Source organism: Lissotriton vulgaris, chromosome 12 (assembly GCF_964263255.1).
Source record: "Lissotriton vulgaris chromosome 12, aLisVul1.2, whole genome shotgun sequence".
Taxonomy (NCBI): domain Eukaryota; kingdom Metazoa; phylum Chordata; class Amphibia; order Caudata; family Salamandridae; genus Lissotriton; species Lissotriton vulgaris.
In genome coordinates this window covers 703,490,958-703,501,532 of record NC_141700.1, presented here as the reverse complement: position 1 = coordinate 703,501,532, position 10,575 = coordinate 703,490,958, and positions in this window count along the sequence as shown.

Genomic DNA, 10,575 nt, shown 5'->3' with positions numbered 1-10,575 from the left:
CGCGCCCTTGCGCTGGCATTAATTCCTACCTGTAAGTGCATTCCCACCTAGGTGGCAACCTTTTCTTCCATTTGTTAGCGGCCGGCCACGGTCGCGGGTTTGCACATCCGCGGACAAACTGCGGGTCCACGGCTGCCTCATTTGGGCAGCTTTTTGTGGTACAGGAGGTGCCTTTACTTGCGGGGTGCTTGCGGGGACATTGGCAATCCCTTTAAAACTTTTTTTGCATGCGAATGGCGGCGGCGACCCACTTGGGTTTTATCGAACCACCAGTCCCAGAAAGCATAGCTTCAGGTTCCACACCTGTGCATAATCACTGAGGGTATTTACTGGTGCCTGCAGCTGCCGTCATGTCACATGTGCTGCCACTGAAGAGGGCGTTGGCCCGAAACGCGTCTAGCAGGAAAGGGACTCTGTTCGCAGCTCGCGCCCTTGCGCTGGCATTAATTCCTACCTGTAAGTGCATTCCCACCTAGGTGGCAACCTTTTCTTCCATTTGTTAGCGGCCGGCCACGGTCGCGGGTTTGCACATCCGCGGACAAACTGCGGGTCCACGGCTGCCTCATTTGGGCAGCTTTTTGTGGTACAGGAGGTGCCTTACTTGCGGGGTGCTTGCGGGGACATTGGCAATCCCTTTAAAACTTTTTTTGCATGCGAATGGCGGCGGCGACCCACTTGGGTTTTATCGAACCACCAGTCCCAGAAAGCATTGCTTCAGGTTCCACACCTGTGCATAATCACTGAGGGTATTTACTGGTGCCTGCAGCTGCCGTCATGTCACATGTGCTGCCACTGAAGAGGGCGTTGGCCCGAAACGCGTCTGGCAGGAAAGGGACTCTGTTCGCAGCTCGCGCCCTTGCGCTGGCATTAATTCCTACCTGTAAGTGCATTCCCACCTAGGTGGCAACCTTTTCTTCCATTTGTTAGCGGCCGGCCACGGTCGCGAGTTTGCACATCCGCGGACAAACTGCGGGTCCACGGCTGCCTCATTTGGGCAGCTTTTTGTGGTACAGGAGGTGCCTTTACTTGCGGGGTGCTTGCGGGGACATTGGCAATCCCTTTAAAACTTTTTTTGCATGCGAATGGCGGCGGCGACCCACTTGGGTTTTATCGAACCACCAGTCCCAGAAAGCATTGCTTCAGGTTCCACACCTGTGCATAATCACTGAGGGTATTTACTGGTGCCTGCAGCTGCCGTCATGTCACATGTGCTGCCACTGAAGAGGGCGTTGGCCCGAAACGCGTCTGGCAGGAAAGGGACTCTGTTCGCAGCTCGCGCCCTTGCGCTGGCATTAATTCCTACCTGTAAGTGCATTCCCACCTAGGTGGCAACCTTTTTTTCCATTTGTTAGCGGCCGGCCACGGTCGCGGGTTTGCACATCCGCGGACAAACTGCGGGTCCACGGCTGCCTCATTTGGGCAGCTTTTTGTGGTACAGGAGGTGCCTTTACTTGCGGGGTGCTTGCGGGGACATTGGCAATCCCTTTAAAACTTTTTTTGCATGCGAATGGCGGCGGCGACCCACTTGGGTTTTATCGAACCACCAGTCCCAGAAAGCATTGCTTCAGGTTCCACACCTGTGCATAATCACTGAGGGTATTTACTGGTGCCTGCAGCTGCCGTCATGTCACATGTGCTGCCACTGAAGAGGGCGTTGGCCCGAAACGCGTCTGGCAGGAAAGGGACTCTGTTCGCAGCTCGCGCCCTTGCGCTGGCATTAATTCCTACCTGTAAGTGCATTCCCACCTAGGTGGCAACCTTTTCTTCCATTTGTTAGCGGCCGGCCACGGTCGCGGGTTTGCACATCCGCGGACAAACTGCGGGTCCACGGCTGCCTCATTTGGGCAGCTTTTTGTGGTACAGGAGGTGCCTTTACTTGCGGGGTGCTTGCGGGGACATTGGCAATCCCTTTAAAACTTTTTTTGCATGCGAATGGCGGCGGCGACCCACTTGGGTTTTATCGAACCACCAGTCCCAGAAAGCATTGCTTCATGTTCCACACCTGTGCATAATCACTGAGGGTATTTACTGGTGCCTGCAGCTGCCGTCATGTCACATGTGCTGCCACTGAAGAGGGCGTTGGCCCGAAACGCGTCTGGCAGGAAAGGGACTCTGTTCGCAGCTCGCGCCCTTGCGCTGGCATTAATTCCTACCTGTAAGTGCATTCCCACCTAGGTGGCAACCTTTTCTTCCATTTGTTAGCGGCCGGCCACGGTCGCGGGTTTGCACATCCGCGGACAAACTGCGGGTCCACGGCTGCCTCATTTGGGCAGCTTTTTGTGGTACAGGAGGTGCCTTTACTTGCGGGGTGCTTGCGGGCACATTGGCAATCCCTTTAAAACTTTTTTTGCATGCGAATGGCGGCGGCGACCCACTTGGGTTTTATCGAACCACCAGTCCCAGAAAGCATTGCTCCAGGTTCCACACCTGTGCATAATCACTGAGGGTATTTACTGGTGCCTGCAGCTGCCGTCATGTCACATGTGCTGCCACTGAAGAGGGCGTTGGCCCGAAACGCGTCTGGCAGGAAAGGGACTCTGTTCGCAGCTCGCGCCCTTGCGCTGGCATTAATTCCTACCTGTAAGTGCATTCCCACCTAGGTGGCAACCTTTTCTTCCATTTGTTAGCGGCCGGCCACGGTCGCGGGTTTGCACATCCGCGGACAAACTGCGGGTCCACGGCTGCCTCATTTGGGCAGCTTTTTGTGGTACAGGAGGTGCCTTAACTTGCGGGGTGCTTGCGGGGACATTGGCAATCCCTTTAAAACTTTTTTTGCATGCGAATGGCGGCGGCGACCCACTTGGGTTTTATCGAACCACCAGTCCCAGAAAGCATTGCTTCAGGTTCCACACCTGTGCATAATCACTGAGGGTATTTACTGGTGCCTGCAGCTGCCGTCATGTCACATGTGCTGCCACTGAAGAGGGCGTTGGCCCGAAACGCGTCTGGCAGGAAAGGGACTCTGTTCGCAGCTCGCGCCCTTGCGCTGGCATTAATTCCTACCTGTAAGTGCATTCCCACCTAGGTGGCAACCTTTTCTTCCATTTGTTAGCGGCCGGCCACGGTCGCGGGTTTGCACATCCGCGGACAAACTGCGGGTCCACGGCTGCCTCATTTGGGCAGCTTTTTGTGGTACAGGAGGTGCCTTTACTTGCGGGGTGCTTGCGGGGACATTGGCAATCCCTTTAAAACTTTTTTTGCATGCGAATGGCGGCGGCGACCCACTTGGGTTTTATCGAACCACCAGTCCCAGAAAGTATTGCTTCAGGTTCCACACCTGTGCATAATCACTGAGGGTATTTACTGGTGCCTGCAGCTGCCGTCATGTCACATGTGCTGCCACTGAAGAGGGCGTTGGCCCGAAACGCGTCTGGCAGGAAAGGGACTCTGTTCGCAGCTCGCGCCCTTGCGCTGGCATTAATTCCTACCTGTAAGTGCATTCCCACCTAGGTGGCAACCTTTTCTTCCATTTGTTAGCGGCCGGCCACGGTCGCGGGTTTGCACATCCGCGGACAAACTGCGGGTCCACGGCTGCCTCATTTGGGCAGCTTTTTGTGGTACAGGAGGTGCCTTTACTTGCGGGGTGCTTGCGGGGACATTGGCAATCCCTTTAAAACTTTTTTTGCATGTGAATGGTGCCGGCGACCCACTGGGGTTTTATCGAACCACCAGTCCCAGAAAGCATTGCTTCAGGTTCCACACCTGTGCATAATCACTGAGGGTATTTACTGGTGCCTGCAGCTGCCGTCATGTCACATGTGCTGCCACTGAAGAGGGCGTTGGCCCGAAACGCGTCTGGCAGGAAAGGGACTCTGTTCGCAGCTCGCGCCCTTGCGCTGGCATTAATTCCTACCTGTAAGTGCATTCCCACCTAGGTGGCAACCTTTTCTTCCATATATATATATATATATATATATATATATATATTCACTGAAAAAACCATAGGTTATAGGTGCGAGTAAATTAAGGTTTTGTAAATGCTAATTCCTAACTATATATGGTCTATAACCTATGGTTTTTTCAGTGAATTTTCAAGGTTTTGTAAATGCTAATTCCTAACTATATATGGTCTATAACCTATGGTTTTTTTCAGTGAATTTCAATGGTTTTTTAATAGTAAATATCAAAAGCTGTCAAATGTCAAGTACGTGATAGGTGAAAACATTTTCGTGTTTATGCACGCTGATGTGCTTTGAACGCTGCCCCCCCCCTCTTTTCTCTTAGGAGTACTCTCTCTTTGCAGATAGTGAAGGTTAGTTAACGCTGGCCTTTACCCCCGTTGTAATCCGTCGTGCCTGCTGTCCTCTCTATTTGATTGATTGTTATCCAAGCATTTACTGTTTTAGAATTGGTTCTCTTTGGTTCATTCTCTATTTACAAACAAGCACAGAATCGCAATACTCTGTTTAGTCTTTGCAGATAGTGAAAAATCGTTTAAAAAAACAAAAGGAATCGAGCAAAATCAGTAGGCCACTAATGGGATCTCTTTTTGACCTCGCTAAAATAGAAACATTAAGAACAACCCCTCATGAGAAGTACGAAACTAGTGAGATGAACTTAGCTCCACACCATGATGGCTGCAAGACAGCTCGGCTCCGCCACCCACCCCACCCAAAATAACGACAAACCCTATGCAAATATTATAAATATATACAACACACCAGCAAAGTAACAGGGTAAAACATTTTATTAAATAACTATTTACATAACTATTTTATACTTTTTATTGCCCGATCCGGCTAGCTCAATCGATCGAGCATGAGACTCATGCACTCTGATCTCCTTGGCCTCAGTCAAGCATTAATAGTAAGATTTTCATACATGAGTGTACTTTTTGCCTTTTGGTGACTCTTCCATTCTGAACATTGTCCCACAATCCGTTTGACCTGAAACGATTACTCAAATAAAACATTTGTGAGTTTTAAATTTCCGGAGAAGTATAATTCGCCAATACCTTTCTCTGTAGATCTTTTTCCATTAACAATCCCAGTTCCATCACCCGCCCAGGATATCACTACTGTTAGTTGTCATTGTTGCTTCTGTTTTAATAAAAAATGTTTTAAGGTGTTTACTGTTTTTGTTGCGATGTATATATTTATAAGTTATTAAAGTGTTATAATCCTACAAATTTTTCATAGATTATTGCTCTTTGAGATATTCCCTGTCTACAAACAGAGAAGAATAGGAATATTCTGTCTCCCTTTGCAGATAGTGAAGGATAGGTAATGCGGACTTTTGTCCCCCGTTGTAATCCGTCATACCTGTTTTTCTCCCCACTAATTGATTGATTGGCTGGACATTTATTGTTCAAGGAATAGTTCTCTCGAGGTATTCTCTGTTTGCAAATAACGTGGAATAGAAATATTCTGTCTAGTCTTTGCAAGTAGTGAAGGGTGGGTAATGCGGACATTTGTCCCCCGTTGTAATCTGTCATGCCCATCTACTCCCCACTGATTGAGAAACTAGTTCCACCCGGACCATTTATTAGAGGTACATCATCTGGCTCAACCGGAGAGTACCCCTAATAAAGAAGACATATGTAAAATACGAAGTAATCACTGTATCCTGTTAAACAGAAACTTTAGCATGAAACACACTTGAAAAGGAAGGGAAAGAAATCGAACAAAATCAGTAGGCCACTGATGAGTTTTTGACTTCGCTAGAAATAAGAAACATGAAAGTAGTGAAAGAAGCCAAGCTTGACGTTACGGCAGCCACGAGGTAGCTAGGCTCCGCCACCCCCCCCCACTGCTCCAAGCATGTCTGTCCCACCGCCCGCCACGCCCAATAACGGTAACATGAAATAGATACAAATCAGCAGATACCTACCCCCATTCCGGAAACTCCCGAAGTGCAACAGGTTCGCGGCTGCGCCCATCCGGAAGACGAGGCCTTCGGCACGTGTAGGGCTGTCCTGCTGGATTCTTCTTCTTTCTAAAATAATGGCTGCGACAACGGGGGGGGGATGTCTTGCACATGCCACCGACCCCCCCCCCCCTCTTATCGCCTGGTCCGGACATCACGGATATCAACGCCAGGTGTCGGCGTGGGGTGCGCTGGGAGGGAGAGGTGGCGTGAACGAGCCTCTCCCACCCCCCCAGGTGGGGGCCCCTCAGCTGCACCCCCAACGCTCCACTCACCCGACAAGGGTTCCTCCACTCTTGCGATGCAGCGGCGCTCCACTCACCCGACAAAAGGTCTTGTCCACTATTGCGAGGCAATGATGCTCCGCTCACCCAGCGGGGTCTCGTCCACTGTTGCGGTGCAACGGCGCTTCTGAGTTCAACTAGAAAATGAGTCCTGCGTCCAGAAACGTTCTCCTCAACTTTGAAGATTCTATAAGAGCCACGGGGGCCCCCGACCCCCGCAGACACCCCCGATGGGGAATAACTGCCTTGATCACCCACGGAACGACCACGACGCAGCCGCGGTACGTCGGCGCGCTCATGCCGGCGCCGGCCTCAGTTTTGAAATGACCAAAATCCTGCAAGACTGCCAACTTGATCAGTTCCGGTGGGACACTAGTATGACCCGGTAGGAGAGATTGTTGCCTCCCACTCCACTTTGACTGATGGTTCATGTCGGCAGTCCCCTCTGCTACCCTTCAACGAAAACTTTTGGACTGCCGAAAGAGGTCCCAGTCCAACCACGAGTTGGTGGAGACATTTTGACTATACTTGGACCTTCCTGACCTCACCCAAAATGGCGCCGGTACAAATGAAACTCTCAACTCCTTGTTGTGCCCCGATTGCTCAGCCTTGATATCATGAGATATGTATGCAGTTTTTAGCACATGAATTGATATGGGATAAGACTGATCATATGTTCGGACAATGAATTGATCCAGGATGGGTATTGATTATACGTTCGAACAATGAATTGACATGGGACGGGTCCTGATTACACGTTCGAACAATGAATTGATATTAAGTTCTAATGCATCATTGATTACTGTATTTATTATTGAAGGTTCGAATTGTCGACACTTTTGGTACTTGCTCACAATGAATTATCGATATGATTTTGTTGCACTTGTCGCACTTTTTACTATGAAATCAACGACCACTGACTCTCTGTTATGTTATACACAAATAAATACCCCCCCCCCCCCATTTACAGTTCCAGCCTGCTCCGTGGCCGGCCCACGGGTTGTAGGCCCGTATTTGGGCACCAACATTTTTATTAAAGGTTTTTGAAAAAGCAAACGTAGTTGTAACGCGTAGATTGGTAAGTTTCCAATAAATGGCCACTGTTTCCGTTTTTTTTTTTTTTTTAAAAAGCAGGTGAAATGAAGCAGCTCAATTAGTTAAGGGTTAAAAAGTATAGTACGCAGAAACATTGAAAATATGAATGGTCCAGGTTTGTTGTATGTGTTTTTCATTTTTGTACAGCATAAAGCAATCGATAAAGATCCTGGTATTTAGCCTCTACTTTATATGCTACCTGTATCAGGGAAGTTGTTTTAAATGCCCCTAAGCCACCCCGAAGGAATGTCACCTGGCCCCCCTAGTACGAACGAAAACGACCCAGTACCACTGTAGGTTATCTCTCTTCCTCAAAAATGACAAAAATGATTTTCTAGGATGTTTTGGACATTGATGATTTTCATATGATCTATTTATTAAAGTAATACTCATCTCTCCGCATGAAATTAATTTTCCACATGCTACACAAGTCAATCTCATCTGCCCAAAGTTCTTTTGCAGATTTGGGACCGTTTCCCTTGCCTCTGACTCACTTATTGCTAAGTCATTGGTGGATGTTTTTGCCGGTCGGGGGTTATCCACCAAATCTCGAAGTTGTGCTTTAGAATAATTAAGAGGGTGCCACCTCTCCATGTGCCGATGCATGGTATGATTACCATAGCTATATTTTTTTTCGGTCCCTCTCGAGAGTTTTTTTTTTGCAGATGAGGCAGGTAACAAACCTGGCATTAACTTTCTTTTCATGAGAAGGAAAAGAAAAAAATTGCCAGATAAAATTCACTTTCACATGGGACGTTCTTGGCATTTCTTTCAGAAACTTTTACATCACTGTGTCATTTCTTTGTCTATCCTGGTTAAAGCAATGTCATGTAAATAGTTGTTTAAAAAGTTTTTTTTTAACGTGTTTACTTTGTTGGAGCGTTGTATATATTTATAAGTTATTAAAGTGTTATAATCCTACTACTTTGTTGGAGTACTATATATTTTTAATGTGACACATAATTGTGAAGACTTTGATGTACAAAAAGGCATCCCTGGAATCTTCCGCTTCAGGCTCGGTCCCACACACCCTTACAGTGAGAATCCCCTCCCCAATCACAATACAGGATCGTTATCAGATAGTAGGAACGCGTGTGGTGTGACAGATCTCATGAGGTGGGGGCCTTGATCTACTGTAACTCCTTTGAACAGGGGTGATTCTTTACAGTTGGGGCCATAAACTACATCCGCAGGGCTAGATGATAGCCTGGGACCGGCCTGGACAATCAGACACAGAGGAAGAGGAGTGTCAGAGGGTGCTGTAGTGAATAGGGTGAAAGGGAGGTGTCGGACGGGCACAGGGTGTGATACTCAGGGAAGAGCAGCGCAGATTGGGGGAGGTTTATGGCCCATGCATGAGAGTCTGAGAGAGAGCAGGGGTGAACAGTGCGTGGGGGAGATGCTTGCGAGGGTGGGGAGCCATGCTGAGGATCGGCGGCGTGCAGAGAGTGGGTCTGGTCAAGGCATCTAAAATGGCTGCCGTGCACGACAAAAGTGTGGCATTGGAAAAAAGCAAGATGGCGCAGACAATGTTTATCAATACGGATTAATTTATAACAATTATTTTTAACAATATATTTACTCGCAGTGTCAAAATGGCGGTCAACACTTCCTGATTTCCTTCGAATCGAACGTTAACAGAAGTCAAGCGGCAAAAACATAAAAATAAAAACGCTCATGCGCAACCACTGGAAGACAAGTATCAACATATATGAGCCTCCTAAACCACCCTCAGAAAACATAGGGGGTCAGGATACGTCTCCCATACCCCCTTATACCCAATACTCGCATTGCTTTTCCTCCATCTTGTAATTTTATTAAATCGAAACACAAAATGGCGAATTCACGTTTCGCTACCAGTTTGCGACCCGGTTCGCGAACCGAGAAGCGCTTCTACCGCGAAAAATCAATTTTTTTTTATTTGCCCCACAGGACCCTTTAATAACCCCAACATCATTCCTAGGGGGTCAAGAGGAGTCTACCTTGCCCCCTTTCATTAAATTCCCCCTTCGTTTTTCTCCTCCTCTTGTCTCTCGATCCTACCGAGAGACAAGATGGCGGCCGCACCGGACTGTTTAGAATGTTGACAGACACCGGAGAGGCAATCAGCTTCGCTTCGCAAAGCTCCGTAACGCGAAAAGTACGCGATCTGGAGCGCTATCCGGGACGCTGTCACAGATATATATGTTTTTTTAAACGTTAATTTCTCAAAATCCACTGGAGCACATATATTGAGACCCAGCAAAGGCACATCGGGCTAACAGTCCCTACAATTTTGCCAAGTTTCGTGTAAATCCATTCAGCCGTTCGAGCTAAAAGTGAGGCCAAACGCCCTATGGAAAAATGAATGGGAAAAACGCGTTTTGGGACCCCCCTTTTTTCTCGGCCCCCCTTGACGAAACTCCCCCAAATTTTCAGGTGCTACTCAGAAACAAAATGTGCCATTTTCCTGAAAATTTCAGCCAATTCCGTCCACAAACGCCAAAGTTATTAGACATAGAATTTTCAAAAGTTCCATAGAGAAAAAATCCTAACTATATATACCTACTGGCGACCGCCAGTAGGTAATATATATATATATATATATATATATATATATATATATATATATATATATATATATATATATATATATATATATATATATATATATATATATATATATATATATATATATATATATATATATATATATATCACATCTACTTTAAAAATTTACCAGCTATTGATCCTAATGCCTTCTTATACTTCAACTGCACTCTGTCATTGTTTCTGTGTGCCTACCCCAATATGTTCTGCTAAATATGTGTTGTTAAAGCATTATGTATGTTAATACATGCAAAAGGTCGAAAAAAAATACAACGCTCACAACCACCCCCTCTGATGACTTCTGATGATTTCTGAATCATCACCTCATCTCTTCATTACAGTACATTATTTGTTAACTTTGTGCAAACAACTCAAACACCAATTGCAGGCCAGTTAACCGCACCTCCTACAAAGTTCCCACTGTTTAGAACCAGTGGCATTTCTTTTCCAAATCTTGTTTGATACTACTGCTTTTTTTATATAAAGGAGTGGAATTCTGCACCCAGAAATATCATAGTCCACAATTCCTCAATTGTGTTTTAAAAAAAAGGTTTCTTCCTTTATTTGATATTCATATATGAAATCTCGATAAAACGAGCATCCAGCCAATGCGTTTCGTTTCCTTCAAACAAGCATTTGAACTTCATCTCGGCTCTAATATCTTAATGTTCTTTAGATTCTTGGTATGAGTATTAGCGATAGCAGTCTTCACAATCATTGGTCAAATCAATCAAAATAAAAT